Consider the following 19972-nt stretch of genomic DNA (forward strand, 5'->3'; position numbering starts at 1 on the left):
CATACTGCAACTGATGAGATGGGTGATAGTGTTTTTTTCCTCCCAAGCTCAAAAATTCTAGGTTTGCAGGATGGAAGAGCACAACGCCAGGCACCTGACACTTCCAGGTGATTGTGCCGTTTTGTTTTTAAAACAATGAGAGTTGAAAAAGCACCATTGTACAGATAAGTAGAATAAAAAGGAATGATGAAACGCAGTGCTTCTTCTACAAGTTTTGGGTAAATGTGGTGGTATTTTACCAAAAACTTCCACACTTATGGTTTCCAAATTATCCTTTGCACTTGAGTCACACTTCAATTCGATAGTTTCTTGAGCCATCGAATTGAAGTGCGATGAATATTTAAGCAGAATTTGACATTAAAAATGTTTTTTCACATGGCCTCACGCCCACCCCCACCAATCCTGTACACACCTCACAAGGGGCCCCCCAGTTGGGAAATCACAGCTCTATGACATTCTGTCAGCCCTCAGATTGTGGTATAATGCCAGCTTTCCTGTGTACCTTCGTTTCATTTGGGTTTTCCTGTCTACATTACATTACATCCTGTGCTCATCAAAAATTCCAGGGCATATTTCGAAAAGAGCGGGTCACTGTGTTGGTAGTACCCTGATTAAGGCTGCACATTATGCTCTGCGTTGCTGATATGTTGATTTGGCACAGAAATACAGGTCAAATTGGCTCCTCCTATGTTCGTCTATGCTCGTATTTCTCCAGTTACAATGCATCGGCCAGTAAGCTGTTGTTCCGTTGCATGTGTTCTTGTTGTTGAAGTACTGCCACAGCTCGTATAATCAATGACACCTTAAACTTTGAAACAATGAAATGCGTGCAGGGAAGCGACTAATTGTATTGCATTGAACGATCTTTATTTTTGCAACTGTTAACACTTTATTGTGTGTTGGAGCACAGCCCAGTATATATTGTGTCATTAGCTACACCAATGGTGATGTGAAAATGTTTATTATATTTCTAAAGAAAGGCCTATTTGTCGCAGAGCCGATGATGATGATGATGATGATGATGATGATGATGATGATGATGATAGCACACAGAAATAACTTCCCAAAGAGCTATAAACCCGACAACAATAGTCAGAACTATGATGAAGAACACCTGAATAAGGCAAGATTAAAATGCATATCATAAACGGGATGGCGGGATAGCTTCGAGGTATACACATTTGCCTTTGAGCTGTCTAGTCTGGGTTTGAATCTTGCCAGTTATAAACTGTCATCCTGGTGTTTCACTTGCAGAGCAATACTTCAACCCTTTGAAGCATGTTCAACTGGAATATACCCATCTGCATGCACTAACTGTTGGTGGACGTTGAAGATCCCATGGTTTTTCATGAAGAGGAGGTGAGTTATAGCAGGCACAATGAAAACATTTCAAAATTCTTCACACCTTCAGTCAAGTATCTTGCAGACTGGTGATCTCTCAAAAATTGGTTAGAACCATAAAAAGTTTCTTGGCTTCTGACCTAGAACCTCTGTCAAGAGTACAGGCCTCTGTTTTTATCATTACCGTATCTTCCACAAGAAGTTCCAAAGTGAGCAAGTGCTTCACACAACTGGAAGAGCCCATTCTGCAGAGTAAACTCTTGAGATTACAATTGGTAAAGGAAAAGACCTAATAAAGACCACCAGATATCCGTGACTATTCACTTAAGAAAAAGTTTTACACTTCTTTTTCCCCCCTCTTTTTCACTGGTGAGATGTTCAAGTGACACGATCTATAATAATAAATATCAATGTGTCTCAGTCAGTCCATTAGTATGTGTGTGTGTGTGTGTGTGTGTGTGTGTGTGTGTGTGTGTGTGTGTGTGTGTGTGTCTCCTCTATAACTGCATAACTCCAAGACGATGAAACATAACAGACTAAAACTTTGTATGCATACTAAGAACTGCAAGGAAGTGCTCGGGCTCGGGCTTGTTCTCTCTCTCTCTCTCTCTCTCTCTCTCTCTCTCTCTCTCTCTCTCTCTCTCTCTCTCTCTATCTCTTTCTCTCTATCTCTATCTCTATCTCTATCTCTATCTCTATCTCTATCTCTATCTCTATCTCTATCTCTATCTCTATCTCTATCTCTATCTCTATCTCTATCTCTATCTCTATCTCTATCTCTATCTCTATCTCTATCTCTATCTCTATCTCTATCTCTATCTCTATCTCTATCTCTATCTCTATCTCTCTCTCTCTTGCCCTCTCTCTCACCCCTCTCGCCCTCTCTCTCTCACCCCTCTCGTCCTCTCTCTCTATCTCTCTCTCTATCTCTCTCTCACCCCTCTCGCCCTCTCTCCCACCCTCTGTCCCACACCCTTCCCTCTCATTCTCTCCCCAACCCTTCTGTCCCCACACCTTTCCCTCTCATCTCCCTCTGAACACTCTCCCTATCTCTCCCACCCTTCTCCCTCTCTCACCTCCTCTCTCTCTCTCTCTCTCTCTCTCTCTCTCTCTCTCTCTCTCTCTCTCTCTCTCTCTCTCTCTCTCTCTCTCTCTCTCTCTCTCTCTCTCTCTCTCTCTCTCTCTTCCACCCCTCTCTCCCTCCTCTCTCTCTCTTCCACCCCTCTCTCTCTCTCCCGCCCCTCTTGCCCTCTGTCTTCCACCCCTCTTGCCCTCTGTCTTCCACCCCTCTCGCCCTCTCTCTCACCCCTCTCGCCCTCTCTCTCTCACCCACTCTCTCCCACCCCTCTCGTCCTCTCTCTCCCACCCCTCTCGTCCTCTCTCTCCTACCCCTCTCGCCCTCTCTCTTCCACCCTCTCCCCCTCTCTCCTACCCCTCTGTCCCCCACACCTTTCCCTCTCATCTTCCTCTGACCACTCTCCCTATCTCTCCCACCCTTCTTCCTCTCTCTCCCTCTCTCCCACACCATCCCCTCTCTCTCCCACCCCTCTCCCACTATCTCACACCTCTTTCTCTCTTCCCCATCCTAATATTCCCATCAGCGAAGCAATAATTTATGGCTGGGTTGGGATTCAAACCCAAACTGGACAACTTACAGGTGAGTGTTTCTTTGTGAAGAGTGTGGTACACTAAAATCCGTGAGGTATTAGGGGGTAACTCCACTCCCCTTTCCCCTCAAGTATTTGTAATGACCTTGTTGCTCACCTTTGAGTGCTCTTCTTCGATACATCTTACTCGGGGTGTAAAACAGTCATTTTCTTATGAATAACATAAATAATGGAGCCACCACCTGTTGCAGGTAAGAGGTGGGAGTTCGGAGGGAGGGGAAGGTGTGGGGTGAGAGTCTGGAGGGAGGATGTGGGAAAGGAGTAGGAGAATGGAGTGCAAGGGAAGGGTGGGGTGGGAGTCTGGATAGAGGGGGTTGAGGTGGTTGGTGAGAGGATGGAGGAGTGGGAGGAGGGAGGGGAATGGGTGTGGTGGGAGGAGGCAGGGGTTGGGGTGAGATGAGGGAGGTGAAGTGGTGGGAGGTAGGGACACGGCGTTGCCCGGCGTCACCAGGTACCTTTGCTATTAATCAATAAATGACATTAAAAAACATTTTTTAAAGTCATGGACAATGCAAACCCATGGACGCCTCATCTTGGGACGCACATAGCGCTTCACACTTAGTTTAAAGCATTTCTGTTTTATCTCTCCTTGGAACAGTTAAAATATTCATGATTAATTCTCACTTTACAGGTGTTAATGCGACTCTTACCGTTGGGTGTTATAGAAGAAGATTTGAAAACGCATTCGCCTCGGACTCGCGATCTGCTCCGGCCATGCAGCAAAGCGGACAATCAATTACTTTAGAAGACTAGTCGTACCACCTCTTGCCTGGTAGGATGGCCGATGGTCTTGTGGCACCTGTGGCTGCGTCATTTTCTGGGGGTACAGCAGCTGTGCTGCTGATGCTGTGCCCCTGGTAGGATGGCCCAGAGGTATGCACCCCACCAGTAGACTGGTACTCATTTCGCCAACCTCAGAAAGATGACAGGCTCATTCAACCCCACCTGTTGTTAATTCAAAGATAAACAGAGGCTCAAACTCAGGACCCAAGGATCCAAAGCCCGCCACCCTAACTATTAAGCCAACACCAGGCTTGTTACATGGGTGGAGTGATTCATCAATGTGTGTGCCGTGTCCTTCGGATGGACATTAAACTGGCGTGCCGTCTTTCGGCATTAGCTGGTGAACGTTAAAGATTTACGGTGCTCTTTTGTGAAGACAACCATGAGCAAATTCCAGATCTCTGCCACCACCTGCAGAGGGCATTGCATCAGCAACACAGACGCGCCCTCTGTCAATGTCCCCAACGCTTCCCTCCGCAAACTTGTGCTGTGCCCATATGAAAGAAAGTACCTGCTCTCTTCGGTAGCGAGAGGGATATATATTTTTTTCAGAATCGGAATCGCTTCGCCATCCTCGATACCCACTACGCTCGTGCTTAGTGGTTAAACCACTTGCATTATTCCACTTGTAGTGTACAGTCAAAAATCGCAAGTGGTCTCCCCACACTCGTGGGTGCTGGGCTGGTGGAGCATGCAAGATATTTTCTTTATTTCCCTGACCTGACCCTGGTGACCCCAAGCAAAAGTGCAAAATTTTGGTGCAGCTCGACCAAGCCGTTTTGGACTCAGTAAGGAGCAGACATACAGACATTGCCTTACGTGACATAGTAGGATTTGTAAAAACGATGTCGTGCTTGAGTCCATTTTCCTTTTTAACAGATCTTCCCCCCCCCCCAACCCCCTCGAAGTTGTTTGATCCTTAATCTCGTTCATCTGACCTGCAGCACTCCCACCTATCGTTTGCTCTTCTGCGACACATTCCAAGGATGCTCCGGGTTGGATGAAAGCTCCTTAAGTTGATCGTAATGACCTTCTTCTTTGACTTTGCTTTGAATCCTCGCCGTAGTGACTTACCGAGCCACATTCTTTGCTGCGGATTGGAGTGTTACTCCACTGAAGTTGGAGAGATGAAAGCCACGTCACAAGCAGCACCGTGTCACAAACAACGCTTTGCCTTCGTGATAGATTAGCAGTTGAACACGTGTTTACATTGCCCCCACCATTTCCTAGCCTGTGCGAACCCTTGAGGGATCGCCGATCCCGATTCAATGCAGATCGATATCCACTCGCTGGCAACTTTTGTATTCAATTGATTCTCTTGCTTTTTAAAAGTCAAAAATTAAGGTTTTAATTACTGCAATTTCAGGACCATACTCATGGTTCTGTTCGTTATTTATTTACAACATCTAGCTTGCTGTCACATCGAAGTGATGGCTCTGAAAATCTGATGTTTTTTTTTTAAATTCCTTTTCATTAGCTGTGTTATTGTTCAGCAGAATCAGGACAACTATATAATTGGAGGGAACTTTTGATGTCACATTCCCCTGCTACATTTGATTTCTGTTGCTCATGTCTGCGATAGGATGATCATTATATTCTTGGACAAATACATTTGCAGGAAAACCCCAAAATGGATGTTTTTCTGTTATATATTTCTCCATTATTTTAAATTGTTTCTCAAACCAACTTTTCTCCGGACACACAATTATATTTCTCGTCGAAACGATAACAAATCAATGAATCACATGAACGGATAAAAGCAAAGATCAACGACTACGACTACAACTCATCATTCGCCATCCTTTGACAGGATAAGGCCAATTTGTACAAAATTGATTAAGTTACAACAAATAATTCCAAAGAGTAGAAGGGATTAAGCAGAAGAAACAAACGATTATTGATTCGGGTTATAAAGGTGATTTCTATCAAGAATGTGTTGATTACGAATATATCATTTTCCTTGTCCATATAAAAAAGAGCTTGGTCTTGACGTGTGTCCGTCATTCCTTCACTCCGTCCCTGCATTCGTCCGTTTGTCCGGCCGTGTGACTATATGTCTATTATTTATGTGCTATTGGAATGTACTTGACTACCGTTTCAACTGCTGAGGCCCCTTCGACCTTTGAAGACCCTCGAAGACCTTGAGGACTCTTAAGACCCAAAAGACCCCAGAAGAACCCCGAATACCCTGGAAGACTTGTATGAGAGAGGGAGGAGTGACCCAATGCCCAGTCGGCAGAGTGACCCAAAACAGGCGAGAGGGGGTGAGAGACTCCGAAGACCCAAAAGTCACCAAAGACCCTGAAGACCCCGAAGACTCTGCCCTCTCTCTTCCATATCATCACTCCACCTCCTCCAATCTTAAACTGTCCTCTGTCCCCTCTCTGATCACTGTACCTCAACCCACCACTACGCCTTTTCTCCTCCTCATCCGGCCCTCTCCCCTAACTCTTCTGCAATCCCCCACACTCTTTCAACAACTCTGCTTACCTCTCCCACCTCCCCCCCTCCTCCCTCATCATACCCTCCTCCTTCCCTCCCCTGCACCCAAAGCCTTCTCCCTCCCTATGTTTTTAAACAGTGTGGACCTCAAACATCCAGGGCCTTCACTCAAACCTGACAGATATTTCCATACAGGTTGCCACTGACAAATCAGACATAATCTGCTTAACAGAAACTTTCCTCCTTCAAGACGTCTCTGACTCCCGAGTATCTCTCCCTGGTTACTCAATCTTCTGGAATGACAGATCTGGGCCTCGTCCTGGTGGTGGAGTTGCTTTCTTCATCAAAGACTATTTCTCACTCTGCATGCACTGCCCTCACTCCCCACACTCGCAGGAATACCTCTGGCTACGGCTTCCCCTCCACTTCCACCTCATGTTTATATGTACTGTATGTTGTACAGTCACCAAACAATAACTCCATTTACATCTCGCCCTCTGACAACATGGTCCAACTTCTATCCTCTCATCCCAACTCTCTCTTCCTCATGTGTGATGACTTCAATTGTCATCATGTCAGTTGGCTAGGTGTGGGTACCGATCTCACCTGCCATGGCACTTCTGCGATTCATTGGGACTGACACAATCTGTCAACTTCCCGACCCGGATCTCAACCAGAGGTACTCCATATTTTCTGGATCTGATTTTGACCAATTTCCCTGAAAATATCTGCTGTTCTTCCTCCACTCTAATCGGTTTATCTGACCACATGCTTGTCAAAGGAGATATCTCTGGCTGTTATTTGAGAACCACCTCAGTGCCGACAAGTGGCATTTCTCTCAGGCGGACTGGTAGGGACTTCAAGCAGCCATAAAACTTCTAGAGTGGTGTCCCATCTCTACTTTCTCCAACAACAACTTGACCTAGGAATTTTTTCAAAGAAACTTGCTCTCACTCATGCACAGATTTATCACATCTCGTCTTCAGTTGTTCTACCCTTCCTCCGGTCCATGGTACACTGAAGCTTGTGTGTGGCGAGGCAGTTGTCATGAAACAACTTGCCTTCGCCTCATAGAAGGCTAATCCAACTGAAGACAATCTCAGTTCCTTCCACAAAGTTCGGAACAATTGTGCGTATACCCTCAGGAGAGGCAGAAAATAACATCTTTCGAAGCTCAAGTCTGAACTCTCAAACATGTTTCCCTCCTCCAAATATTGGTGGCATCTCGTTGTCTGTTTCTGGTGTAAGTCCCCCCTCTATCCCCTCCCATACCTCAAATGGCAGCGCAGCTGACCCTGCATGTGAAAAGGATGAATGCCGAAACTCCATGTTTGCTTCTAAAACTTGTGTCCCAAACCCATCACATCGCTTTCTGTACCCACCTTAACCAGTCACAACCAGCTGTTCCTGGGCTCTACGTCCTTTTCTCCTGACAAGGTGCAGAGCTGGCTGTCAAACCTCGACTCAGATTCTACAACAGGTCCAGACGGCATCAGCCCACGTGTCCTAAAAGCATCTCTGCTGCTGTTGCTCACCCTCTCTCGGTTCTATTCACACTCTCATTTGCTCAAGGTCATCTGCCATCTCCTTGGAAATCTGCAAACATTACGGCTCTGCATAAAAAAGGTGTAAAAACAAATTTCTGCAACTACAAACCAATCAACCTTCTCACAATCATCAGCAAGGTTATGGAATCCATCATCAGTTCAGACATTAAATCCTTCCTCTTCTCCATTGGCTTGATTTCCGATCATCAATTTGGATTCAAACCATGTCACTAGACCCTGGATATGCAGCTTCTGCTTGCCTAGCAATGGATGGAGATCCTCAATGCTGGATATGAAATCAGAACCATCTCCCTCGACATATCATGTGCTTTCAATAAAGTCTGGTACCTTGCCCTGCTCACCAAACTCTCTTCCTATGTTATTGAAGGCAATCTCCACTCATGGCTCACAGACTTCTTCTACTCTCACAGTCACCATGTGGCCCTTAATGGAGTTCTCTCATCCCCTCTTCCTGTCCAGGCTGGAGTTCCTCAAGGTAGCATGGGCCCAGTGCTTTTTCACGTTTTAATTATCTCTCCGACTCTCTGGAGAATTCTCTCTATCTCTTTGCTGATAACTCCACCTTCTGTCGTACCATCTGTCATCACTCAGATTGGCAAGCAACAGCCTCTTCACTCTCTGCAGATCTGGATAAAATCACAAGCTGGTCCAACACGTGGAACATGTCTTTCAATCCCGACAAATCTCACACTCTCACTATGTGTCTCCGAAAGGACCATCTGGAACCCCCCTCCCCCATCTACTTTCTCAAAAATACTCATCAAGAAGTCCTTTCATTCAAGCGTCTGGTCCTCACTATCTGCCATGATCTTTCCTGGAAAAGCCACATTTCCAAGCTAGCCTCCAAAACCAGCTGCCGACTGGGCATCCTCCATCATGCAAAGTTCTTCCTTGGCACACCTGGGCTCCTGACGACATACAAAGCTTTTGTCTGCAGACTGATGGAGTACTGCTCTCCCCGTTTGGCTGGTGCACCTGCCTCTCACCTTTCACAGCTTCACGCTGTGGAAGCCAAGGTATTTAGGATCAGTGGTATCTCCTGCGATGAGGTTGAGTCTTTGGGTCTCTCACTCTCTCACCACAGACAGGTCAGTGTGTTTTTCTGTCATCAACAGTCTCCTCTCTGGCCTCGCCCCCCTGCTCTGTCTATGATATATCCCCCCCCCCTATATCTGCAGGGCACTCAAGATCACCAGCAACCTCCTTCTTGTAAAACTACCAAAATCAAGAATCACTGCTCACCTTCTCTCTTTCATTCCTCTTTTTTCCCGCCTTTGCAACAAACTCCAACACTCTCTTCAATCCCACTGTTCCCTCCACTTTTTCAAAACAGGTGTTCACCCCATCTCTTATCTTCCCCCATCCAAAACCACGATCTTTTCTACCACAGCTAATCCACCCCAAACCTACCTCCTTCAAATTCCCTGTTTTCCTTCCTGAAAGTCGCTGTCGTGAAAGGACCTGAAAGTCCCAGTCATGTTCATCTTGTTTACCCTGTGTACCCCACCCCATCCCTCTCCCTTCCACAGATCTCCTCATGTTTCTGTTCCCCACTGTTTTGCCCTTCCCTCTCCCACCCCCTTGTCTCCTGCTTCCTTTGTTGCATGTTCTGTGTACAAGCCATCATACGAGCCTCAACACTGTATACAAAAAAATGACCCAAAAGACCCCAAGAACCCAAAAGACCCCGAAGACCCCCAAAAACCCTAAAGATCCAAAAATTATCAAAAACCCCAAAACACCCTGAAGACCCCAAATAATCAAAAGACACCGAAGACCCAAAAGTTCCAAAAGACCCTGAAGGCCCTTAAGACCTCTTACACCTTAACAACATTTAGACCCCTTACACCCTTCAGACCGATTAGACAGCTTAGACTTAGAGCCTTGACAACTCAGACCACTTTGACCTTCTGATATCACAAATGAAATTTCAAATAAATATAATATCACCAATATTACAAATAAATTTGCAGAAAAATGTTTTTGTGTCATCATTGGTGTAAATCATACAAACACAGCAAATCTGTGATGTCAATCTCTGCAACGACGTGTGGAGAGATGAGTGTAACGAACTGAACCATGCTCGTGAATTACAGAACATGCTACATCTCGTGGTGAACACAATGTTCCTTGTGGGCTTGGTGAGTGACATGATGTGACTTACACCCAGATTGCTTGATGTTAATGAATATCCTCTCCGAGTATAACATTTGTATTCTCTGCACAGGCAACACTTTTCATTTTCTACATCAATCTAAGACTCTTGGAGGAGCTTGCACACACATTATATGCTGGACAGATACATTAATATACATGAATGTACTTTTTTTTTTACATTAATTACAAGGACATTAGGAGACGATGGACAAAAATGTATTGTGGTATGTCGGATTTGAACCTGAATTCAAATCCAAGTGATTCAGATGAGAATACCAACAGCCCAACCACTCAATTTACATAAGAGAGTTTGCTTTATCTCAGCAAAACTGGCCTCCAAAAGTATTCAACTCTTCCCAAAGTTTTCACATTTTGATGCCACCTGAGCTTATTAGTCCCTTATCGGTTTCACCTGAGGGGACTGTACGTTTGTTTCATGATGCTTTAAAATCAAACTTAATATATGGAGTCTTCACAAACTACTCTAAAGTGATAAAGCTGAAAAATGCAGATGAAATGTGAATAAGTTAGATTAACAGAAAAAAATAAGATGATTCTCACTTGGAGAGGTATTCAAACCCTTAGCCGAATTAACCCTAAATCACTTCAGGAGTAAATTATTTGTTTGAAACGTTACAAAATAAGTGTAATCGGTTTCACCTCCATGTACTCAGTGGTTTAACTTAAAAATTAAGCTCCCCACTTATCCAACGAGTTTTAAGGTGCAACTCACTTGATCAACCATCAAGGCAAACATGAAGACCAAGGTTTCCAAAGAAGTCAGACATAAAGTGGTGGAGCAGCACTGTTTAGGAGAGGGTTACAAGAAGATTTCAGTCATTCACTATCCCTTTGAGTATGGTGAAATCCATCCATTCTTATAATATGAAAGATGCTCAGTATCGGTGTGCTGAATCCATCCATCCCTGCGTCCGTCCGTGTGTTTGTCCGTCCCTGCCTGCGTTCGTCCATCCCTACGTCCATCTGTCAACAATTGTCCTATAGGGGATATCACTAATGAAGTCCAATATGCAAAAAGTATGATATAGTTAAGTAAGGTGAGGATAGATGGGCTAGTTTCAATTAACATTAAAATAAAAACTCTTCCTCCTTCATCTTCTAATTCACTTACAATAATGGTCAGTCTCATGCAATCCCGTTTCTCATATCAATGAGACGTGATTTTTATTTATTTTCTCTGAAAGTGACGGGTCTTACATTCTCCTCATTAAGAAGTGGAAGACGTATCATACCACCCATATTCTACCAAGATCAGCTCACCCACCTAAGGTCAGCAGCCAGCCAAGCAGGAAACTGGTTCTGGATGTCACTGTAAATCTAACAATGACTGAAAGATCTGCAAGGCTCAATGTCCGAGATGGGGGTCAGTGTTCTTCAATCAACAATATCCCATTCCCTTAACAAAGCTGCCTGATATGGAAAGGAAGTAAGAAAGAAGCCATTACTGGAAAAGATTTATCTAAAAGCTCATATGAAGTTTGCAGAAAAGCATCTTAATGATACTGCAGACATGTGGAGGAACGTTTTATTGTCAGATGAGACAAGAATTGAACTCTTTCATCTAAATTCAAAGCGTTACGTCTGGTGCAAGTCTAACACTGCATATCACCCAGTCAACACCATCCCTACTGTCAAGCGTGGTGGTGGTAGCATCAAGTTATGGTGCTGCTTTTCATCAGCAGGAATAAATGTTCTTGAGTGGCCCAGTCCAACTCCTCATTTGAATCCAATTGAACATTTACGGTGAGACTTGAAGATTGCAGTACATCGACGATTCCCATCAAACTTGGCAGAACGAGAGCAATTTTCACATGACGAATGGACAAAGATGTCATCATCTCACTGTGCAAAGCTGGTGAGATTTTTTTGTGAGACCTATCCACAAAGACTGAGCAGTCATTGTTATTGAAGGTGCTGAGTACTTTTACAACCAGTGAATTTTAATTTGTACATGTTTTATACATGTATTCCTGGCTTGTAACCTCCTTCAACTTCTAGAACAGTGTTTAGCTTGATCTCTTCAGTTATGAATAAAAAAGTTCATTTGGAAAAATTAATTCTCCATAATTCATAATTCATCGAAATGCGGCATTATTAGTCAGGGGTGATACGTTTGCAAGCGACTGTATTCTTCTTCTTTCGTATACAGCACAAGGATGCAGGGTAACATCATTGGTTGAGGGTGCAAATGTGCTGCTGATGCAATGCCCTCTGTCAGCTCGGGCAGGAATTTGGGATTTATTCAGGGCATGGGTGATAGCTTGCCTACTCTTTGCAAAAGACACCATGGGATATTTATCATCCACAAACTAATGTCAGCAGCTTGGAAGCCAGTTTAACATCCCTCCAAATGATGGCACACAGATTTATTAATCATCCTGCTTGTGGAACACCAGGATGAGTTTAACGTCCATCCAAACCAAGGCTAGATGACTCAGAGGCGAGTGTGCATACCTCTTGGACATCCTGTCCAGTCAGGTCAGGTATGGGAGCATGCGCCAGAGCAGCGCGTCACTGCGTCCACTTTCCGCCGGTACTCCAGGGGCCTCCATATGGCCATCACCCAGGCAGATGCTTGGCCCATCCCCATCTCATTGAGATGCCGATCAACCTGCTGCGCGATCACAAGGCACATGGTCGGCCCATTGGCCTCCTCCTCTCACGAGGCTCCCTCGCCAAGAGAATCTGGCGAGCAGGATCAGCGTCAGGAAAACGAGACACATGCCCACACAACCGCAGCTGACGCTCACGGACTATGCAGGTAACAAATCTCATTTGAGTCTCCCTCAGCAACCGCTCGGACACAAAGTTCGACCAGCGATAGCCAAGGATTCTCCAAAGAGACCTGGTACCAAAGGAATTAAGTCTCCATCTCAAGTCCCTGGTCAGAGTCCAAGTCTCACATCCAAAGAGCAAGACTGGAAGCACCAAGGAACTGAAGACTTGGACTTTCGTCCTGCCGCACAGGTACTGGCAGCACGATACCCCATGATCCAGTGAATTCATGACTCCCCAGGCCCGATCCAGACGTCTATTGACCTCTGACTCACAGCCAGCAGAGACATGAATATCACTGCCAATGTAAGTGAATCTCTCCATGACCTCAACATCTTCAAAACAAACAGGCACAGACAGGAAAGCAGCATCCAAGATGTCATTGAAAGCCTGGGTCTTAGTTTTGACCAAGGAAACCCATAATCCCAGCGGCTCCGACTCCTCATTCAGCAGCTCAAGGGTCCCCAAAAGAATATCTAGAGTCTCCGCCAGGATGACTGCATCATCTGCGAAATCAAGGTCAGAGATTGTGACCTTCCCAAATGATGCACCATAGCTTGATCTCTCTAACATCCTCCCCAGAATCCAGTCCATACAAGTGCTGAAAAGTGTGGGAACCAGTACACACCACTGATAACCTCCAGTAACAACTGGAAATAAGTCAGAGATGGTACCATCACATCTCACAGCACTTTCAGTACCAGAGTATAGTTCAGACATCAGATCGATCCGTTTTGGTGGCACCCCACGAAGAACAAGAATCATCCAGAGGGCATCCTCATTCACTGAATCAAATGCTTTACAGAGATCAACATAGGCTGCAAGCAGCCCCTGCCGAAACTCTCGTCTGCGTTCAGTGAGGACCCGAAGAGCAAGGATATAGTCAATCGTTGACCTCTTTGGTGTAAAGCCTGACTGCTCTGGACGCTGGTGCTCAAGCAGTTGGTGGTGAACCCTATCAAGAATTATCCGAGCAAAGACCTTTCCCGGCACTGAGAGCAGTGTCAACCCTTGGTTGTTATTGCAGTCTTGGCGATCATCCTTCCCTTTCCAGAGAGGGACAACAAGGCCCCTCTTCCAGTCAGTTGGGATGATGCCTGTGTTCCAGGCAGAGCACAGAACTGCATGCAACGTCACGAGTGCAGCATTTCCAACAGCCTTGAGAAGTTCAGCATGGATGCCACAGATCCCTGGAGCTTTACCAGATTTCAACCAGTTCACCATAGCCTGTTTTTCCACAAACGAAGGTGAACCACAGTTGATTGGAGTATCAGCAACACGAATTATAACACCCCTGATGTCCAACTCGACAGCTGGTGGATCAGCCTGGAACAACCGCACAAAGTAACCGTCCCAGCGGGCCTTCACTTCGGACTCCTCTGTCAAGAGCCTACCACCCTCTGCTCTAACTGCAGTACACGATGGGATGGGCTTGGATGAACGCAATGTGCAAATTCCCCTGTAAGCAGGAGGAGAATCGCTTGACCACAGGTGATGCTCTACCCCCTCACAGATTCCTCACACATGGGCCTCCTTATCCACCCTTAGCGCACGTGCAGTTTTACGCCTCAGCTCCCTGAACAGCTCTGCTCTGCCATTCAGCCTGGCCCAGGTGACTCTGGTCAATGGTATCCAGTGTCCCTTGAGAGACAAAATTCTTCTTCGCCATACGGGGAGTTCCAAGACATCCACCGGCAACATCAAGGAAGGTGGGCTTGAAGGCACTCCACAACTCTTCAGGATCTCCCAAAGCACCCAGACCGCCAAATCTCCACTCAGCTTGTTTGCAAACTCCTCAGCTGCCTTCTCATCCTTGAGCTTGCCAACATCCAGCCAAGGCTGGGATGGTACCATTCTCCTGGAAGCTACAACTTAAGAGTTGCTACAACAAGCCGGTGGTCAGTATTGAGGAACTGAGCACTCCGTTAGACCCTGCAGTTCTGGATCATCCTCCAGCGACCATCAACGAGCACATGGTCAATCTCCTTTGTACACCACCAGCGTTGGAATACCAAGTCCAGCTGAATCCATGAACCGGCCACCCGAAATCCATGACTTCTTGCAAAGTCAAGGAACTTAATGCTATTCAGGTTCACAGTTCCAGACCCATGGGGACCAACACACATCTCATAACCATCCCTATCAGTTGCAGTCGATGCATTGAAATCCTCGAAGACTAGAAGTGTATCCTGCCTGGGGCACTGATCAACCACAGACTCAAGTGTGGCATAGAATGCGTCCTTCACGATGAGATCACTCGCCTCAATCGGAGCATATACAGAGACCAGGGAAATGACACCTAAGGAGTGACGAATCCTTAGTTCCATAATACGCTCGTTGACCGGTGTTACCTCAATTATCATTGGAGTCAGTTTATTGGACACAGCTACAGCAACTTCTTGGGCATGGTAACCATCAGAGTGACCAGACCAATAGTAGGTGAAACCACCCACCATGATCTTGCCGCAATCTGGTCTCCGAACCTCAGAGAGTGCTCCAATACCGTTGTCCAAACGCTGGAGCTCAGATGATCCTGTCAACCCATATATAACGAACAAAAACTCCCAACAACAGTTGAATATCAGTGGAAGCATGTCCTTCTCTTTCACACATTCAATCCTCCATTTCACCAGCTCATGAATTATCACGTCATGCACACCATCATTCCATCAATAACCCATTCATCAGTGTGTCCGCTGCTGTAATGGTGTATGTAGAGGGGTTGTGCCACAGTCTCGTGAGGCAAGGAGTTACATGAGTTTTCTACTTTTGTTTAGGGCTCAGGACTTGGTTATCCTGGGACAATTATAATATGTATTCATTGCTGCTCCAGCCTTGTTTAATAGTTTTTTTCAAGGGATTTTAAACTGTTGGTTTGAGTTGCTTCATAACAACCTGTTTCTGGATCTAAATGAAAATTTTTATGGGCAAGCTACACGGCTTTGTGACCACAGTGATGTCACATTTCTTGACATTTAATTGCCAACTCAATAATTTTTTTTGTTTATTCATATGTGACATTTTCAAGGTTGTGGCAAGCTTTGGGAGTCAGGTTGGAGATATGATTTAGCCAGGACAGGATGCATCTGAAAATGAAGGACAGAAGTTCCAAAGACGACTTTTCACCAGGGCTGACAAGATAAATAAATTTAGGAATTTGCTTTCCATCCCATTTTTGTGTGCAAACCTAAAGCTTGTGAAGAGCTCTTCAAGACAGAAAGAGGCAGCCAGCTGGCATGGTGGCAGTTGTATTAACCACAGATGTGTGACATAGATTTTGGATTGATGGTTATGAACCGATTTGTGTTCATGGAAAAAGATGTATACATGGAGAAAATCTTATGGTAGATGGTAAACATTGCATAGTTGTCGAGAAGAATGTGCAGCAGTGCTAAATAAGTGTACATATTCCCATGGATTTAGAGACAGCAACACTTCCATGGCCAGTCAAAACACGAGAGAGTCTGGAGAGAACATTTGAACAGAATGTTTCTGTATGTCCAGAGTTGCAACCGTAACCTGAATTGAGAGAGGAGTGACATTTGAATGGAGACCTCAAACATTGATCAAGCCTGGTGTGAGCTCAGTGGTTAGGGTGGTGGCTTGGGATCCTAGGGTCCTGAGTTCAAGCCCTGTCGGCCGCTGAATTAATACACCAGGAGGTTGACTCAGCCTGTCATCCTTTCGAGGTTGGCAAAATGAGTACCAGTTCCAGTGTGTGTACTGGTAGAGGGGCACTGCATCAGCGACACAGTCACGCTTCAAGAAATGATAGCTACCCAGACAGCTAAGCTGCCATATGACCACCAAACATTGATCTTTCCTACTGTTAAAAAAGAGGAGGAATAGAAGCTGAGTGGGCAGGTGGAGAAAATCAAGGAGCTGGTGGTGTGCATGTGAGTATTTGCTGAACATGACCAGGACACAGATGGACAAGGGAGGGGGGGGGTGTGAACACATGGGTTGGAAGCTATACATACAGTTAGGGTATGGTGGTGGGATGTGGGCTGGGGCAACAGGATATGGAATAGGTGTGGAATGGTGTGGGGTGTGAGCTTGAAATGTGGGCAGGTGCATGGAGAATATGTGGGGAGTGCAGACATGAAGGAGTTAACAGCCATAAGCCCACACGCACTGTAAACCTGGCCAGGTGATAGCCGGTTCTTTTCTTGATCACAATTTTGATCAGTAAAACAGACAGACATTGTGATGAGAATTTAAGGAAGAGTTGTTAAAAGCATGAAAACATTGGCAATGTAAGAACATTACGAGACACGATGCACGGGTAAAGGACGGACAAAGTGAGAATAATGGTCTCCCTAGCACTAAATGATCTGTACCAGGTAGACGACCATTTGCCAATTTTATTCAAATCATCAGAAAGGGATGCTGCTGCAGCCTTCCTGGTGAGATGTGTGGAACTATCTTACACATCGTACAGGCATTTGAAAAGTGACACAATATAATTGTCGAGTGATTCAACATCAACATTCAATGACATGTATGAAAAATAAGTTTGGACCCAAAACACTACCTTGATGGACCCCAGTCTCTTGCGGTACAGTATGGGATATAATTCTGTCCAAAACACCTCTCTGCTTATGAGCACACAGGAAATCTGATCTTGCTAGTGTCGGAGGGAAAGCTTGATGCAATTAGCTGACAATTTGGAAATTATGGCAGAATGCCAGACATAATCAAATGCATGGGAGTTATCCAGCGAGATATCTCTGACCTCTTGTATTGAGATTAAAGGGAAAACATTCAAGGCTGAGAAAGGTATGCATCATTAGCAAGAAAAAATATTTCTATCCCAATTATATGTCGGCCTACTTGTATATTGTAAAATAACAAAATAAAACGTTGGCATTTCGTGGACTATTGTGAGTATCGCATTCCAATAACTTTTTTCACATCCTTAACAGCACCAGCTTAGCAAATAAAGAGTGGAAATGAGACCTGAATACACCACAATCATGCAAGAGAAAAGAGGAAGGTTTGAATGACCTCACAAGGAAATTGATCTTCATAACCACCATTGCTTTCTCATGTCCAATTATGATCTTGATATACAATAAAATAGAAATGAACAAACCATCGTGTTCACTTGTGTATTATGGTTGTTGTTTGATTAACGTTGGATGTTCTCGACAATTTTATTGTCCCAAAGGTTTAGACTCACCACATTATTTCATTGCTTTTGCCTAATAAACATCATCCTAGTTTCATGAATATAAAGATTGCTTGGAAACAAAAGGCAATTGAATATTTTCGAACAGAATATGAAATAGAAATATCTCATTCCTTAAAACCTGCTATGTTTCTTAATGATGCGAATGCCCCAAGGACCTGATTACATTTTGACAGAGCTTTATCGAATGTGTTGTTGGTGATTTCTTTCCCAGCATTTTGTGTTTTCAACTTTATTTAAAACGTTATATGCATGAGATAATCACAACCGAGGAAGATCTATTCTAAATATAAAATCCTCCGATATATTTAAGTACTAAAAATATTGATTTGTATGTAGTGAAAAATATATAACATAGGTGCATGATGGACTTTGTGTCCCATTTGTGAACCTCTCGTATTATCGCGTGGAGTTGGTACCCTCTTATCTGTCACATATAACGTGGCAATCCTCACAAAAAACAGCAACAGACACGTTACAGTTTTTGGATTAGGCATAAGTATTGGCCTTTTCAGGCCTTTGAGGCACAGTCGTCGCGGCTTAAACTTGTTAAGCAGAATATTGGCAAAAGTCCACGATACAGTTCAGAGTGGTATGTTTGGGCTACTTGTGCATTGTGTGCAGAACAATGCAGGGTCTGTTGCATGGTATGGTCGATTCTTTCATTAACAGGTTAATAACTAAGCCAACTGAATCCCCAGACGTGTGGCAGCTCTGGATGAGAAAGTGGGAATGAAGGAGAGTAAGCTACAGGCAATATTGAGCAAAGCACTTTGGGAAAAGTATTACACTGAAAGATTAAGACGTGATGATGAGAAATTGTAGTACATGTGCAGAGGGAGCATCATGGGAGTAAAAGGCTTTGGGATGTCCGAATGGAAAATACACAGATTACCTCAATACCGTACATTAGGAGTAGGGCAGGGCGACAACAAAGATGTGGAAAAGATACTTCAAAAATAGAGCAATAAATGGATATCTTGTACGTGTGTATAATTTGTAGTGATATCATCAATTAACTCAATCATATATATGTATATGTTGTTATGAATTTGGAATTCGATTGCACACAACATACAGGTTCCTTTAGTCAGCTATGTCGATAAGTGCTTGTTCCCAAGATAGCTCACCTTTCATTGTTAAAATGTTCAGAAATTGATTAGATCTGGTGCGGATCGATTTAATAGTTAGGGAACGAACAATGGAGACATCCCTCCCCCTCTTCTGTGAAGAGGAAGAAGAACCCTGTCACCCGTGACTCATGATGTCAACAACTCCCTCCCACCCGTGGTTGAGCAGAGGGATGGATCACGAGGGCATGAGTCACGTCGGGCGTGGAGGAGGGGTGGAGAAGGATAAGAGGAGATCTTTTCTTTGTTCGTGTTCGAAGTTGATGAGTAAGCTTTTTGCTTCGGCAGAGAGTTGTCGCTCAGCAGACCTTCGGGTCCTGCTTGGCTTGGGTTAGGGTTGAGGCCTTCGGAGGCTTTTTGCTTTGGTGGTTCAGTGAGCTTCGGCTTCTGCTTGGCTCGGGAGAGCTTTTTGCTTCGAGCGGCTTTGTTTTGGAAGGAAGTGGAGCCGGTTGCTCGGCTCGAGCTGCGAATGGTGGTTTCTTCTTCTTCTTCTTCTTCTTCTTATTCTTCTTCTTCTTCTTCTTCTTCTTCTTCTTCTTCTTGGTTTGTGGAGCTCTTTGTTCTCCAGTTTGGTTCCCGGCTTGGTGCGACTCATCGACCACTTCTTGGAGGTGGTTCCTCGGGGAAGCGATGCATCGACGGGAAGGATTGGTGCCTCGTCTCACCAGCACGTGTTGAGAAGTGCGGGAGGATTCGCAGGAGCCCGGGAAGGATCGCGGCTCACGGCGATTGGATCCAGCTCGCTCTTGCTGGAGCCCGGGTCTGAACAACTTGAAGACCACACGAGGTGGAGAGGTTCGAGATAGGTTCTGGGTTTCAGCTCACCTGTCCTCCGAACTGGAGCTCATTATTAAAGGCCTCTGCCACCATTTATTGGGTGTGTCTGTGCGTACGTAT

Source organism: Eptatretus burgeri, chromosome 1 (assembly GCF_056783735.1).
Source record: "Eptatretus burgeri isolate ZD-2024b chromosome 1, Ebu_testis_v1, whole genome shotgun sequence".
Classification (NCBI taxonomy): Eukaryota; Metazoa; Chordata; class Myxini; order Myxiniformes; family Myxinidae; genus Eptatretus; species Eptatretus burgeri.